The following is a 15,132-nucleotide window of genomic DNA, read 5'->3' as shown; positions in this document are numbered from 1 at the left end:
GGCAAGTTTCACAATGAACAATACTTGATTTGGAAAAGGGTAGGCAGCACTAACTCTGATTCATTTCAGATTGACAAATGGCATTTACTCTTTATTAGTTATTAGTCTCCAAGACAAATACAATTCTGACTTTTTTCTACCTTCAGGATATTTAATGAGTGGGTTCAAAAGTGGCGCAGCTGTCTAAAGCACTGCATCTCAGTGCAAGAGCTGTCTCTATAGTACCAGATGGCTAACACAGTATTGTGGTTCACAGGAGACCTAGGTTCAATCTTGTTGGTCTCATTAGGAAGCAGGTAACATGGAAGGATACTTATTTCAAAATGTGGAATGGAGACATTGGCTTTGCAGCCTTTTAATATAACATTCAGTGTTCAATACAAAATAAGTTAATTAAACTAGATCTTATATTCAAAAGCAGTGTTTTATGTTGTGGTCCAGCCTTGGAGTGGAAATGTAGGCCTGAATTTTTGACTGGGGAAAGGTAACACTAAAAAATATATGTTTAGAAGAAGTGGTGTGCATATTGCAAAATAGAAAATGACTTTTCATGGCACTGACAATCCAACAGATTCAGTCCCCACTAAAGCTGTTCTATCAAAAAACTTTTTAATTGTTTATAATGCATACAACATTTACCTTAGTTTATTCCTCATGCCAGTCTTAAACTGGAGAGAAATAGGGTCAGATATCTCTCCCTTCCACCATGATAAACAAGTTCTTGAGAGAAGTTACGGTATACCTGACATTGTTTAAATTAATGTCGTAGTTAACATGAATCAATGCATTAATCGATTAGGCTACATTTCATTGTCTGTAATAAAGGTATTATTGTACAGCCTGGGGGTAATATACACTACATACAATACAACACAGACACTGTAAAGTCTTTCCAATAATAAATAGACCTCATACACATGATCACTAGATTCTCCTTCTGGTTAAGATACTGGATATCAGCTAATACACCACAGATAGAATTGTACAGTTAATGAATAGTCATGAATAGTCATGATTAGAAATGACAGATTACATCACAAAATAACTAACAGATTACCTTTGTTAATGCTCAGGATGCCAAACCAGCATATCAAATATATAAATGCAGATCTAGACTAATGCCCAGATATTTGTTATTGTCAACAGTCTCCCCATACTGATACTTTACAGTCTGTTGTTGAGGGGAAGATTGACTAGCAATATCAGAATCATTCGTACATTTTATGTCTGCTCTGATGGGTGCTCTGACAGTCATATTTTCATTGTGAACTGAGCTGAATTGACAAAGCTGCATCAGTGTCCCAAGAATATATTAGTTCTCAGAATCTGAAGACAGGTTCATTTCCTCTGAGACTTTTGCATCAACGTTGGCAAGTTCAGACTGGGAGGCAGTGTTACTCCACCTCCTTTTGACACAAATGAATGTGACCAATAGAATAAGAATCAGCAGCATCACCAGTAGAACTGAGAGGGTGGACAGGTGTAGTTGTGTCTCTTCTTTAGCTCCTCAGTACTGACCTCCAGACTCTTCCTCAGCTGGTAGGTCCCATCTCCACTAGGCAGCACCTCCCCCCCTGTCAGCTCCTGTTCCGCCACTGGCTGGCCGTCTCTCAGCAGGGTCAGGTTGATGTGGCGGGGGTAGAAACCAAACACCAGGCAGCTCACCTGAAACCCTCCAGAAACCTCTTTCTTTATCAACCTGAGTCTGGGAGGAACTTTACGCATCACAATGTTCTTCTCTCTTTTCAGGATTGTCTTCAGTGTTCTGATGCAAAGGGTAAGTAAAACATTCTCATAAAGAATTTTTTCTTGTGCTTGCCTCATCCCATCCCATCCTTGAAGTAGTTTACCAGCATCATATGTAAAATGTGTAATGTTGTAATATATTGCATGATCTGCAAAAACTGCATTGAAAGTGTTCTTTGTCATGATCAGGGCTGGTTCACCATTGTCAAACATCTCACAGCCAGCCATTCTTTGCTGAACTTGAACACCTTCTGTGAGATTCAAGTGGTGCTTTAGGTGAAAGTATCTCTCCTTCATGTGGTGGTACATAACTCCAAATACAAAATCTCCGTTCTTAGCTTCGTCATCATGTATTTTGTTAGGGGTGTTATGACCCCTGTAGATGAAGTGTTTCATGTTGGAGTCATAGTAAGCCACTTGAACATCATCCAACATCACCACAACCGTAAACTCAGGGAAAGGTGTCTCTCCGCTTATATATGTTGCAAGTGCCCACAGAGAATGTGATCCTGAACCTGGGAGAGGAGTGATATTATACACAGATATGGACATTTTATATTTTATAACATTAAAAAAAATCATTAAATGAGGTAAGAGAAAGTAAATAGTCCATCTTACCTGAGTTGACAATGGTGTAAAAGGAAAGAACAAACAAAAATACAGACAGTTTGCCCATGATTTAGAAAATGTTTCCTCGTGTAGCAAGTTTCTAAGCTCTAAAGTGTGTCTGACAGACTTCCCCCTTCTTTTAGCTATGAAAAACAATATGCTACGCAGTTGGCTATGTGGCTTTTTGGGAGACCATACCAAATTCACATAGAAATGAGTTATAGATCTGTCATTCTCATTGTAGCAAGTCTGAGAAGCAGTAGATCTGTGACATTTCTGCTATTTCTATGCTTCCTGTTATTAAAGAGCAACTTCCCCTTAAAAGTAACTTCTCGTTTAGAAAATGGCCAATGTGGCATCGATATGAGTCAGAAACGTTTATTCTAGTGTCAAAATTGACAACAAAGTGTAAATAGGATAACTTTGGACATAAAGTCAGTCTCGTCCAAAACGGAGATTTGCGAGATTATAGGAAAAAAATGTATGTCACTGGAATTACTAAAGCCAGTGATAATGTATGCATCCCAAATGGCACCCTATTGTCTATATAGTGCACTACTTTTGACCAGGGCCAATAGTGAAGCATGTAGGGAATAGGGTGCCATTTGTAACGTATCCTCTGAGCACCTGCCCTTTACGTAATTAATAGAATGTAGGTTAGATATACAGTAGATGTTTATGGCTTTTACATGGAAAAATGCACAAAGCAAGTTTAGGGAATCTAATATGGCCAGTGGTCCTAGGCTTTAGCTCAAATGGCTAACACAGTACTGTGGTGTGCAGGAGACCTAGGTTCCAACCTAGCTGGTTTCATTAGGAAACAGGTAACATGGAAGGATACTTATTTCAAAATGTGGAATGGAGACATTGGCTTTGCAGCCTTTTAATATAACATTCAGTGTTCAATACAAAATAACAGTTAATTAAACTAGACCTTATACACTGCTCAAAAAAATAAAGGGAACACTAAAATAACACATCCTAGATCTGAATGAATGAAATAATCTTATTAAATACTTTTTCTTTACATAGTTGAATGTGCTGACAGCAAAATCACACAACAATAATCAATGGAAATCCAATTTATTAACCCATGGAGGTCTGGATTTGGAGTCACACTCAAAATTAAAGTGGAAAACCACACTACAGGCTGATCCAACTTTGATGTAATGTCCTTAAAACAAGTCAAAATGAGGCTCAGTAGTGTGTGGCCTCCATGTGCCTGTATGACCTCCCTAAATCAAATCAAATCAAATTTATTTATATAGCCCTTCGTACATCAGCTGATATCTCAAAGTGCTGTACAGAAACCCAGCCTAAAACCCCAAACAGCAAGCAATTCATGTGAAAGAAGCACGGTGGCTAGGAAAAACTCCCTAGGAAAAACTCCTTAGAAAGGCCAAAAACCTAGGAAGAAACCTAGAGAGGAACCAGGCTATGAGGGGTGGCCAGTCCTCTTCTGGCTGTGCAGGGTGGATATTATAACAGAACATGGTCAAGATGTTAAAATGTTCATAAATGACCAGCATGGTCAAATAATAATAATCATAGTAGTTGTCGAGGGTGCAACAAGCACGTCCGGTGAACAGGTCAGGGTTCCATAGCCGCAGGCAGAACAGTTGAAACTGGAGCAGCAGCACGGCCAGGTGGACTGGGGACAGCAAGGAGTCATCATGCCAGGTAGTCCTGAGGCATGGTCCTAGGGCTCAGGTCCTCCGAGAGAAAGACAGAAAGAGAGAAAGAGAGAATTAGAGAGAGCATATTTAAATTCACACAGGACTCCGGATAAGACAAGAGAAATACTCCAGATGTAACAGACTGACCCTAGCCCCCCGACACATAAACTACTGCAGCATAAATACTGGAGGCTGAGACAGGAGGGATCAGAAGACACTGTGGCCCCATCCGATGATACCCCTGGACAGGGCCAAACAGGCAGGATATAACCCCACCCACTTTGCCAAAGCACAGCCCCCACACCACTAGAGGGATGTCTCCAACCACCAACTTACCGTCCTAAGACAAGGCCGAGTATAGCCCACAACGATCTCCGCCATGGCACAACCCAAGGGGGGGCGCCAACCCAGACAGGAAGACCACGTCAGTGACTCAACCCACTCAAGTGACGCACCCCTCCCATGGACGGCATGGAAGAACACCAGTAAGCCAGTGACTCAGCCCCTGTAATAATGTTAGAGGCAGAGAATCCCAGTGGAAAGAGGGGAACCGGCAAGGCAAAGACAGCAAGGGCGGTTCGTTGCTCCAGCCTTTCCGTTCACCTTCACGCTCCTGGGCCAGACTATACTTAATCATAGGACCTACTGAAGAGATAAGTCTTCAGTAAAGACTTAAAGGTTGAGACTGAGTCTGCGTCTCTCACATTGGTAGGCAGACCATTCCATAAAAATGGAGCTCTATAGGAGAAAGCCCTACCTCCAGCCGTTTGCTTAGAAATTCTAGGGACAATTAGGAGGCCTGCGTCTTGTGACCGTAGCGTACGTGTAGGTATGTACGGCAGGACCAAATCGGAAAGATAGGTAGGAGCAAGCCCATGTAATGCTTTGTAGGTTAGCAGTAAAACCTTGAAATCAGCCCTTGCCTTAACAGGAAGCCAGTGTAGGGAGGCTAGCACTGGAGTAATATGATAACATTTTTTGGTTCTAGTCAGGATTCTAGCAGCCGTATTTAGCACTAACTGAAGTTTGTTTAGTGCTTTATCCGGGTAGCCGGAAAGTAGAGCATTGCAGTAGTACAGCCTAGAAGTAACAAAAGCATGGATTCATTTTTCTGCATCATTTTTGGACAGAAAGTTTCTGATTTTTGCAATGTTACATAGATGGAAAAAAGCTGTCCTTGAAACAGTCTTGATATGTTCTTCAAAAGAGAGATCAGGGTCCAGAGTAACGCCGAGGTCCTTCACAGTTTTATTTGAGACGACTGTACAACCATCCAGATTAATTGTCAGATTCAACAGAAGATCTCTTTGTTTCTGGGGACCTAGAACAAGCATCTCTGTTTTGTCCGAGTTTAAAAGTAGAAAGTTTGCAGCCATCCACTTCTTTATGTCTGAAACACAGGCTTCTAGCGAGGGCAGTTTTGGGGCTTCACCATGTTTCATTGAAATGTACAGCTGTGTGTTGTCCGCATAGCAGTGAAATTTAACATTATGTTTTCGAATTACATCCCCAAGAGGTAAAATATATAGTGAAAACAATAGTGGTCCTAAAACGGAACCTTGAGGAACACCGAAATTTACAATTGATTTGTCAGAGGACAAACCATTCACAGAGACAAACTGATATCTTTCCGACAGATAAGATCTAAACCAGGCCAGAACTTGTCCATGTAGACCAATTTGGGTTTCCAATCTCTCCAAAAGAATGTGGTGGCCGATGGTATCAAAAGCAGCACTAAGATCTAGGAGCACGAGGACAGATGCAGAGCCTCGGTCTGACATCATTAAAAGGTCATTTACCACCTTCACAAGTGCAGTCTCAGTGCTATGATGGGGTCTAAAACCAGACTGAAGCGTTTCGTATACATTGTTTGTCTTCAGGAAGGCAGTGAGATGCTGCGCAACAGCTTTTTTAATGGTGAGAGTACTACTACTACTACCATGAAACAAGGGGTTATCTCCTTAATACCAGAACCTGAGAAAGATCCCCTTTTCATAGATAATAGGAGACCTATTACATTATTAAATACAGTTTTTAAATTGATAATTTCAGCATATTCTAATAAACTTAAAATGGGCCTAAACCACCTTTATAAATGAAACCCAAACTGGTTTGATGAAAGGTCGCCACATTAGCTGTAACATTAATTTTAGACATGATTGATTGCGCTGATTCAGTTGACTACGAGGCTATTATTTTATTCCTCCACTGTTGTAAATCATTTGCTAGAACACAAGTTCCTAATACATTGTTGTACACTTTAGGTTTCGGAACTAGCTTCGTCTCTGTTATAATATGTTTTATAAAGATATTAATGGTTCTATTATGATTATTTTTTTACCTTTATTTTACTAGGCAAGTCAGTTAAGAACAATTTCTTATTTTCAATGACGGCCTAGGAACTGCGTTGTTCAGGGGCAGAATGACAGATTTTTACCTTGTCAGCTCAGGGATTCAATCTTGCAACCTTTCGGTTACAAGTACAACGCTCTAACCACTAGGCTACCTGCTACCCCGATTAATCGTAACACATCTAAAGTATTTCATATTCACCGTAGTGCACGCCAGGGTTGCCCTATTTCAGCATTCCTATTGCTTTTAGTTGTAGAATTACTATATATTAGCATTTTAAATAACCCTAAATTAAAAGGTATTTCAATATTTGGAAAAAGGATATATATATATCAGTTAGCAGATGATACAACTCTAAAAGACAAGGATCAAGTTGAACTTAATGTTGGACTAAATATTATCAAATCATTCTCTTCTGCTTCTGGAACTTAACTTAAATAAATGTCCTTGTATATCTCAAATTACCAATCTATTGAGAATATTCCAGTGAAAGATAATGTGAAATATTTACTGGTGCACATGGCGAAAAACTATATTGTCTGTCAACATGTCAATTTCTCTCAGAGATGAAAGAAAACTAAATCCATGTGTAATAACTGGCTCCCGTGTGACCTCTCTATTATTGTAAGGGTTGTATTGTCCAAAGCAGAGGGTCTGTCATGTTGTCTACCCTGCTCTATCTCTATCTGTAGCTGATCCAACCAGCAAGGATATCAACAACACTTTCCTAGACTTTATATGGAAAAATAAACACAAACTTGAGAAATCTGTAATGTCAAACCAAAAAGCTGATGAAGGGCTTGAAGTACTAGATTTATTGATATCAACAATACCTTTTAAATAAACTGGATAAAAAAAATATGTATGCTTAGCTCTGAATCTATATGGTACTTCAATGCTTGGTGCAACTAATCTCCAGCAAAACTACCCATCAAACTGTCATAATTTCCCCAACAAGCCCTTTTAGCCTGGAAACTATATCCACAACTTCTCCCCACACAAAACACTTCTGTGGAACAACAAAGATATTGTTGTTAAAAACAAGTCTTTATTCTTCCCTAACTGGTTTGATAGAAATATTATATTTGTGCATGATTTATTTGATTAAGAATGGAATATACTCTCTTATAGAGAGTTCTTAGAAACATATAACTTCCCAATATATTATAAAGAATTGTATTCTATATGCAAAGCAATACCTTCAAGACTTACTCAATTAATGACATTTCATTTGTGTTTTTGAGAGCATGTCAAGATACTATAGATGCACAACTTATGTTAGAAGGTTGCCCCCTGCTGTATAAGAAATGTAATAAAGCATTCTTACTGGAACTTCTTCAATCCAAGAAGAAGATCTCTCAGAAGGAATTTCTTCTGGAACGCACATATTACTGACATTGAATGGAAGAAATGGTTTCTCCATCATACATTTTGTATATCAAATAAAGTAAAGGAAATTCACTATAAAATCTTTCACAAAATATACCCTTGTAATAACTTGTCTAAATTCAAATTCCTTTTTTGTGATAAAGAAGGAGAAACTATTATTTGTTTAAATGATGAATGTGACTGATGTTATTTTGGGTATGTTCAGTAATGTGGTGTTCCAGCTCAGTTGAGTATTGAATGCTGTTGCTTAATGAATGTATCACATGCAATGTGGGGTTGATATTTTTTGTTAGGGCAAATCAAGTCTGACATTTTAAAGTGTGAATTACAAACTTTAGAAGCCTTTTTAAACCTCAAATACGAGCTTGCACTTCCTTTTCTCGGTGACAAAAGAGGGATCAAATTACATTTTTTTTTACAATCGCTAGGACCCATTTCTCAATACTTAGGTCACTTTTTCAAAACTCTTCACACAACTCCTAACCAACTTTCAGCTTGGCACAGCAGTTAATTTCACATCCAAAACGCACTAAAACTACCAAAACACTTCATACATGTCTCAAATCAACTCATTCTTCCATAACACTATCAAAGCTTGTCACCCAACAAGCACACTTTGTCACTCATAAAACAATGACCTAAAAAACACTAACAACAGGCAGCATTACACAATGTTTTCTTTTGTCAAATGTCTTTACAAAACAAAACAAAACAAGAAACACCTCTCTACTGTTTGGAATTCACTGCAGTATATGTTACAGGAATTAAACCTCTCTACTGTTTACAATTCACTGCAGTATATGTTACAGGAATGACACCTCTCTACTGTTTAGAATTCACTGCAGTATATGTTACAGGAATGACACCTCTCTACTGTTTACAATTCACTGCAGTATATGTTACAGGAATGAAACCTCTCTACTGTTTACAATTCACTGCAGTATATGTTACAGGAATGACACCTCTCTACTGTTTACAATTCACTGCAGTATATGTTACAGGAATGAAACCTCTCCACTGTTTACAATTCACTGCAGTATATGTTACAGGAATGAATCAGACATGATACAATATGCTTCAATATGTTTTATGTCATTGATTGATTCCAAAATACAAGAATTTGTATATACATCATCTACCGATACAGATACGGTAGCAATACTCGTCAACCCTGTCTTTTGCATTTGGCCACAGGTTCTCATCCACATTACGTCTTATGTCATCTTGGGCAATACACCTAGGAAATAATCTTTTGGCATGCCTGGTCCATCCCTGGCAATCTTCTGCAGATATGTCCAGGTATCCAGCGTTCATTTCGTCCAGGAGGGACATTTGATCATGTGGATGGTGGTCATAAACCTTCCACCTCTATGAGGAAAATAATTCCTCTATGGGGTTGAGGAATGGAGAGTAAGGTGGGAGGAAAAGTGACACCATCCTGGGATGGGCTGCAAACCACTCTGTGACTGCACGGGAGTGGTGAAATGCCACATTGTCCCATATTACAAACGTTGGCCGATTTGGCCTCACTGCAACCCTTTCCTCACCTGGCACAACCCTTCCATAGAGGTCATCCAGGAATGAAATGAGACGCTCGGTGTTGTATGGTCCAATTAGTGGTTTGTGTAACAGAAATCCATCAGAGGATAATGCTGCACACATTGTGATGTTGGCACCTCTCTGGCCCGGGACATCCACTGTAGCTCTTTTCCCAATCACATTCCTTCCTCACTGCTATGTTTTGGCCAAGTTGAAACCAGCCTCATCCACAAAGATGAATCTCCATGACTCTCTAAAATAAATCCATGAGACAACATAAGAGTTAGGCTATTACGGTAGTTGACATTATACCTCAAAACATGTGTGTCTCTGCCCTGTTTGGTTTTGTTCAAAACCAGTTGTGTATTTTATAGTCATCTTACCTGGACATATTGGTTCCTGAGTTGCTTGACTCGTTCAGAGTTCCTCTCAAAGGACACAGTGTACAACTGCTTCATCCTGACTTGATGTTGTTTCAGAACTGTAGAAATAGTTATGCCTACATTGTGAATATTTCCAAATGTAATGTTGTCTGCAAACACTCTGTCCCGAATCTCTGTGAGTTTTATGCCATTGTTTCTGATGACCATATCAACGATTGCAGTTTCCTGCACAGCAGTGAAAATCCTACCTCTCCTGCCTGTGGGAGGTAACCGTGGGGTCATAAGCAGAAATACAAAAACAATTACACACAAGTGGGTTTGGAGGCTTTGCTCAATTTACTTCTGTAATGTGCAGTTCAGTCAGAAGCCCTTGCAGAATGCACATCTTACCTGTTGTTTTGCTGGACATTTCTCATAATAGATGCCACTGTTGAGCGTTGCAGATTTGGCTACACTCTCAGACCAGCCTCTCTCATTGATAGACCATGATTTATTACATGATCAATTATAGCAGCCCTAATCTCATCTGAGACTACAGCTCTTGATATTCCTCTCAGTCTTCTTCCACCACGCGTACGTACTCCTCTCCCTCTCCCAGCCACTCTTCTTCTTCTGTCAGCCACTTCTCTATCTCTGTCTGGGTCCATGTTTACATTACAGTACAGCATTATTCCTAAACTGTCCCCTTTTGTATAGATGGTAATTGTTATGTCGTGTGTGTAGGTGGCAGGGAAGTCAGGCGCAGGAGAATAAAACTTGGTATAAATGGAGTAGTTTAATAACGTGAAACAAAAACTCCAAAACCAAAGTACATAATAAAATAAACGTGGGTACAAGAACCCGTCGCGCACCAATCATTAATCACGAGCTTAACAACAAACAATCTCTGACAAGGACATGAGGGGAAACAGAGGGTTAAATACACAACATGTAATGAATGGGATTGGAACCAGGTGTGTAGGAAGACAAGACAAAACCAATGGAAAATGAAAAATGGATCAATGATGGCTAGAAGACCGGTGACGTTGACCGCCGAGCACCACCCGAACAAGGAGGGGCATCGACTTCAGCAGAAGTCGTGACAGTAATGAAATTGAAAGACTAACACCTGGGCAGGTGTTCAGCTACAATGGGAATCAGCTGTGGTTGGTCTAATTGTTTTGATAGTATTTAATTTTTTAGATTTGGAATATATTTCAATACGGTATTACTGTAGAAATGTAGCACATTGCTGTCTTATTCAATTTTGGGTTATGTTAGGTTTTGAACTTCAGTTTAACAGTTTTGAAAAGAGTATGTAAACATGTGCAAATTGACCTGTAGGAACATAGAGTTTTGGTGGTGGTTGTGTCTGAGTGAGAAAATAATTCATGAAATTTGTAAGATGTAGTCATTGAATGCATTTTGTGCCAAAGCAATGAAAAATGATCCACAGTTTAGCCCACATAGACTGCTGTTGTGCTCATTTTGTGAAGAGTTTTGAAAAAGTGATCTAAGTATTCAGAAATGGGTCCTAGCGATTGTAAAAAAAAAACTGTAAGATTTGTAGCACGTAACACATTTTACTGACACGGACAAATAATGATTGGAGTTCAGGGATTATGGTGGGAATTCAGTTATATATATTTATTTTGTATTTTTTTGTTAAAATAAAGAAAATATTTGAATTATTTGCATGAATACATTGTGGAACAGGGCTGAAAAACAACCACAAACACCCCCAAACAGGATCCCTAAACAACTCCAAACAACCCTAAACAACCACAAACAGGATCCCTAAACAACTCCAAACAACCCTAAACAACCACAAACAGGATCCCTAAACAACTCCAAACAACCCTAAACAACCACAAACAGGATCCCTAAACAACTCCAAACAACCCTAAACAACCACAAACAGGATCCCTAAACAACTCCAAACAACCCCAAACAACCCCAAACAGGATCCCTAAACAACTCCAAACAACCCCAAACAACCCCAAACAGGATCCCTAAACAACTCCAAACAACCCTAAACAACCACAAACGGGATCCCTAAACAACTCCAAACAGGATCCCTAAACAACTCCAAACAACCCAAAACAGAATCCCTAAACAACTCCAAACAACCCCAAACAACCACAAACGGGATCCCTAAACAACTCCAAACAACCCCAAACAGGATACGTAAACAACCCCAAACAGGATCCCTAAACAACTCCAAACAACCCCAAATAGGATCAGAGCAGCCCTGTGTGTGTGTGTGTGTGTGTGTGTGTGTGTGTGTGTGTGTGTGTGTGTGTGTGTGTGTGTGTGTGTGTGTGTGTGTGTGTGTGTGTGTGTGTGTGTGTGTGTGTGTGTGTGTGTCTGTGTGTTTTCCGAAAGCAAATACAGTATTTGTGTTGTATTAATCTCTGCTCTCAAGCAGCACTAACTCTGATTCATTTCAGATTGACAAATTACATTTACTCTTTATGAGGCATCAGTCTCCAAGACAAATACAATTCTGCCTTTTTTCTTCCTTTAGGATGTTTTATGTGAAAACACTGGAGTGTGCAGAACTGGGGAAGTTAATTGACTGAAGCCAGTGATTATAGCTACATCCAAAATGGCACCCTATAGTCTATATAGGGCACTACTTTTGACCAGGGCCCCTAGTGCACTATGTAGGGAACAGGGTGCCATTTGGAACGTGATCTATGAGCACCTACCCTTTACATCGGTAATGAAATGTAGTTATGTTTATGGATTTTACATGGACAAATGCACCAAGCAGGTTTAGGATGTGCAGGAGACCTTGTTTCTAACCTAGTTAGTCTCATTAGGAAGCAGGTAACATGGAAGGATACTTATTTCACAAGGTGGAATGGAGACATTGGCTTTTCAGCCTTTTGATATACCAGTCAGTGTTCATCATAACATAATAGTAGATAGATCTTATTTTTCTATGTTGTGGTCCAGCCTTGAAGGGGAAATATAAGCCTGAATATTTGACTGGGGAAAAGTAACACTAAAGGACTTTTTCATGGCACTGGCTGCAGATATAAAGTACATTGTGAAATGAATGAATAGTCATGATTATACATGACAGATTACATAACAGAAATAATTAAAAGATTATCTTTGTTAATGAGCAGGATGCCAAACCAGCATATAAAATATATGAATGCAGATCTGGACTAATAATGCCCAGATTGTCACGGTTGTCGTCGGTGAAGGAGGACCAAAACGCAGCAGGTAAGTGCAGGCTCATCTTGACGTTTATTTATTTTCAAAATGAATACCAAAATAACAAAACACTAGAACGAACGAACAACAACAACAACAACAACAACAACAACAACAACAACAACAACAACAACAACAACAACAACAACAACAACAACAAACAGTCTGGCAAAGCATAAGGCTCAACACAGAACAATCACCCACAAATAACAAACACAAACACACCCTAATATATGGGACTCTCAATCAAAGGCAGATAGACAACACCTGCCTTCAACTGAGAGTCCCAACCCCAATTAACCAAACATAGAAACAGACATACTAGACTAAACATAGAATACCTGAAAACCAAACAGTGCCCAAAAACCCCGGAATACTTAAACCAAATGCCCCTTCAACAAAACACACCACCCCGAACCACATAAAACGAATACCCTCTGCCACGTCCTGACCAAACTACAATATTAATTAACCTTTATACTGGCCAGGACGTGACAGTACCCCCCCCTTAAAGGTGCTAACCCCGGCAGCACCTTAAAAAAAATTAAAAAATAAAAAATAAAAAAAACAACAAAATTCCCCCCTACTAAAGGGAGGGAAGGGAGGGTGGCTGCCGTCAACGACGGCACTGTGCTACACCCCCCCTCCCCAACCCACCTATATCTGGAGGTGGCTCTGGTTCCGGCCGTTCCAGGCTGTCGGGCCACTCTGGCATCGCCGGGGGGCAGTCGGGCCAGTCTGGCAGTTCGGGACAGTCTGGGCAGTCTGGCAGTTCGGGACAGTCTGGGCAGTCTGGCCACTCCGGCAGTTCAGCGCAGTCTGGCCACTCCGGCAGTTCAGCGCAGTCTGGCCACTCCGGCAGTTCAGCGCAGTCTGGCCACTCCGGCAGTTCAGCGCAGTCTGGCCACTCCGGCAGTTCAGCGCAGTCTGGCCACTCCGGCGACTGTTGACTGGCGGGCAGCTCTGATGACGACTGTTGACTGGCGGGCAGCTCCGACGACTGTTGACTGGCGGGCAGCTCTGATGACGACTGTTGACTGGCGGGCAGCTCTGATGACGACTGTTGACTGGCGGGCAGCTCTGATGACGACTGTTGACTGGCGGGCAGCTCTGATGACGACTGTTGACTGGCGGGCAGCTCTGATGACGACTGTTGACTGGCGGGCAGCTCTGATGACGACTGTTGACTGGCGGGCAGCTCTGTTGACTGTTGACTGGTGAGGCTGGGTTTACGCACTTGAAGCCTGGTGCGTGGTGCTGGTACTGGGCTTACCAGATTTTGAACACGCACCTCCAGGCTAGTGCGGGGAGCGGGAACAGGACGAGTCGGACTGGGTTGACGCACTTCCGGGTTCGCACGAGAGACAGGAGCTGGAAACCCAGGGCTATGGAGGCGCACAGTCGGTCTTGATCTTACCTCCTGCACAACCCATCTTGGCTGGATGGAACTAGTAGCCCTGTACGAGCGGGGTGCTTGTACAGGGCAGACTGGGCTGTGCAGGGGCCTGATGGTAGCCGTGCGTAGAGCGGGAGTTGGGTAGCCTGGTCCTCGGAGGCGTACCGGCGACCAGATGCGCTGCGCAGGCATCCTCCTACCAGGCTGGATGCCCGCTCTAGCACGGCACCTGCGAGGGGCTGGAATAGCGCGCACCGGACTGTGCGTGCGTATGGGTGAGATAGTGCGCTCCTCAGCGAAACATGGCGCTCTCCACCCCATACGCTCCTCCATATAACCACGGGTAGCTGGCTTCCGGCTCTTCCTATGCCTAGCCAAACTACCCGTGTGCCCCCCCCCAAAAAATTATTGGGGGTGCCTCTCGTGCTTCACCCTCAGCGCGTCCATGGCCTCGTACCTCCGCCTCTCTGCCTTGGCTGCCTCAATTTCCCACTGCGGGCGGCGATAATCCCCAGCCTGGTGCCAAGGTCTGGCCCCGTCCAGCACTTCCTCCCAGGTCCACTTCTCCCGCCAGTCCAACTCAAAATTCCTCTGCTCCTTCCTCTGCTGCTTGGTCCTGGAATGGTGGGTGATTCTGTCAAACAGATATTTGTTATTGTCAACAGTCTCCCCAAATTGATCCTTTACAGTCCTTTGTTGAGGTTGAAGGGAAGATCCACCAACAATAACAGAATCATTCGTACATGTTGTCTGCCCTCATAGGTGCTCTGGCAGTCATATTTTCATTGTGAATTGAGCTGAATTGACAAAGTTGCATTAGTGTCCTAACATTTTA

General features: G+C 41.6%; 1 pseudogene across 1 annotated transcript; it reads right to left on the bottom strand.

The window, feature by feature from the left end:
* Positions 1-592: 592 nt before the first annotated feature.
* On the bottom strand, positions 593-2,562 carry LOC106562659 (major histocompatibility complex class I-related gene protein-like; annotated as a pseudogene). Its single transcript, XR_006757565.1, has 2 exons — positions 2,365-2,562; positions 593-2,261 (listed from the first exon to the last, which is right to left on the bottom strand). The product of XR_006757565.1 is annotated as a major histocompatibility complex class I-related gene protein-like (transcript).
* Between the last annotated feature and the right edge of the window lie 12,570 nt (positions 2,563-15,132).

The sequence above is a fragment of the Salmo salar genome, chromosome ssa11, assembly GCF_905237065.1.
Source record: "Salmo salar chromosome ssa11, Ssal_v3.1, whole genome shotgun sequence".
In the NCBI taxonomy this organism is placed as follows: domain Eukaryota; kingdom Metazoa; phylum Chordata; class Actinopteri; order Salmoniformes; family Salmonidae; genus Salmo; species Salmo salar.
Note: the sequence above shows the minus strand (reverse complement) of the source record. Positions and strands in the feature narration are given on the sequence as shown.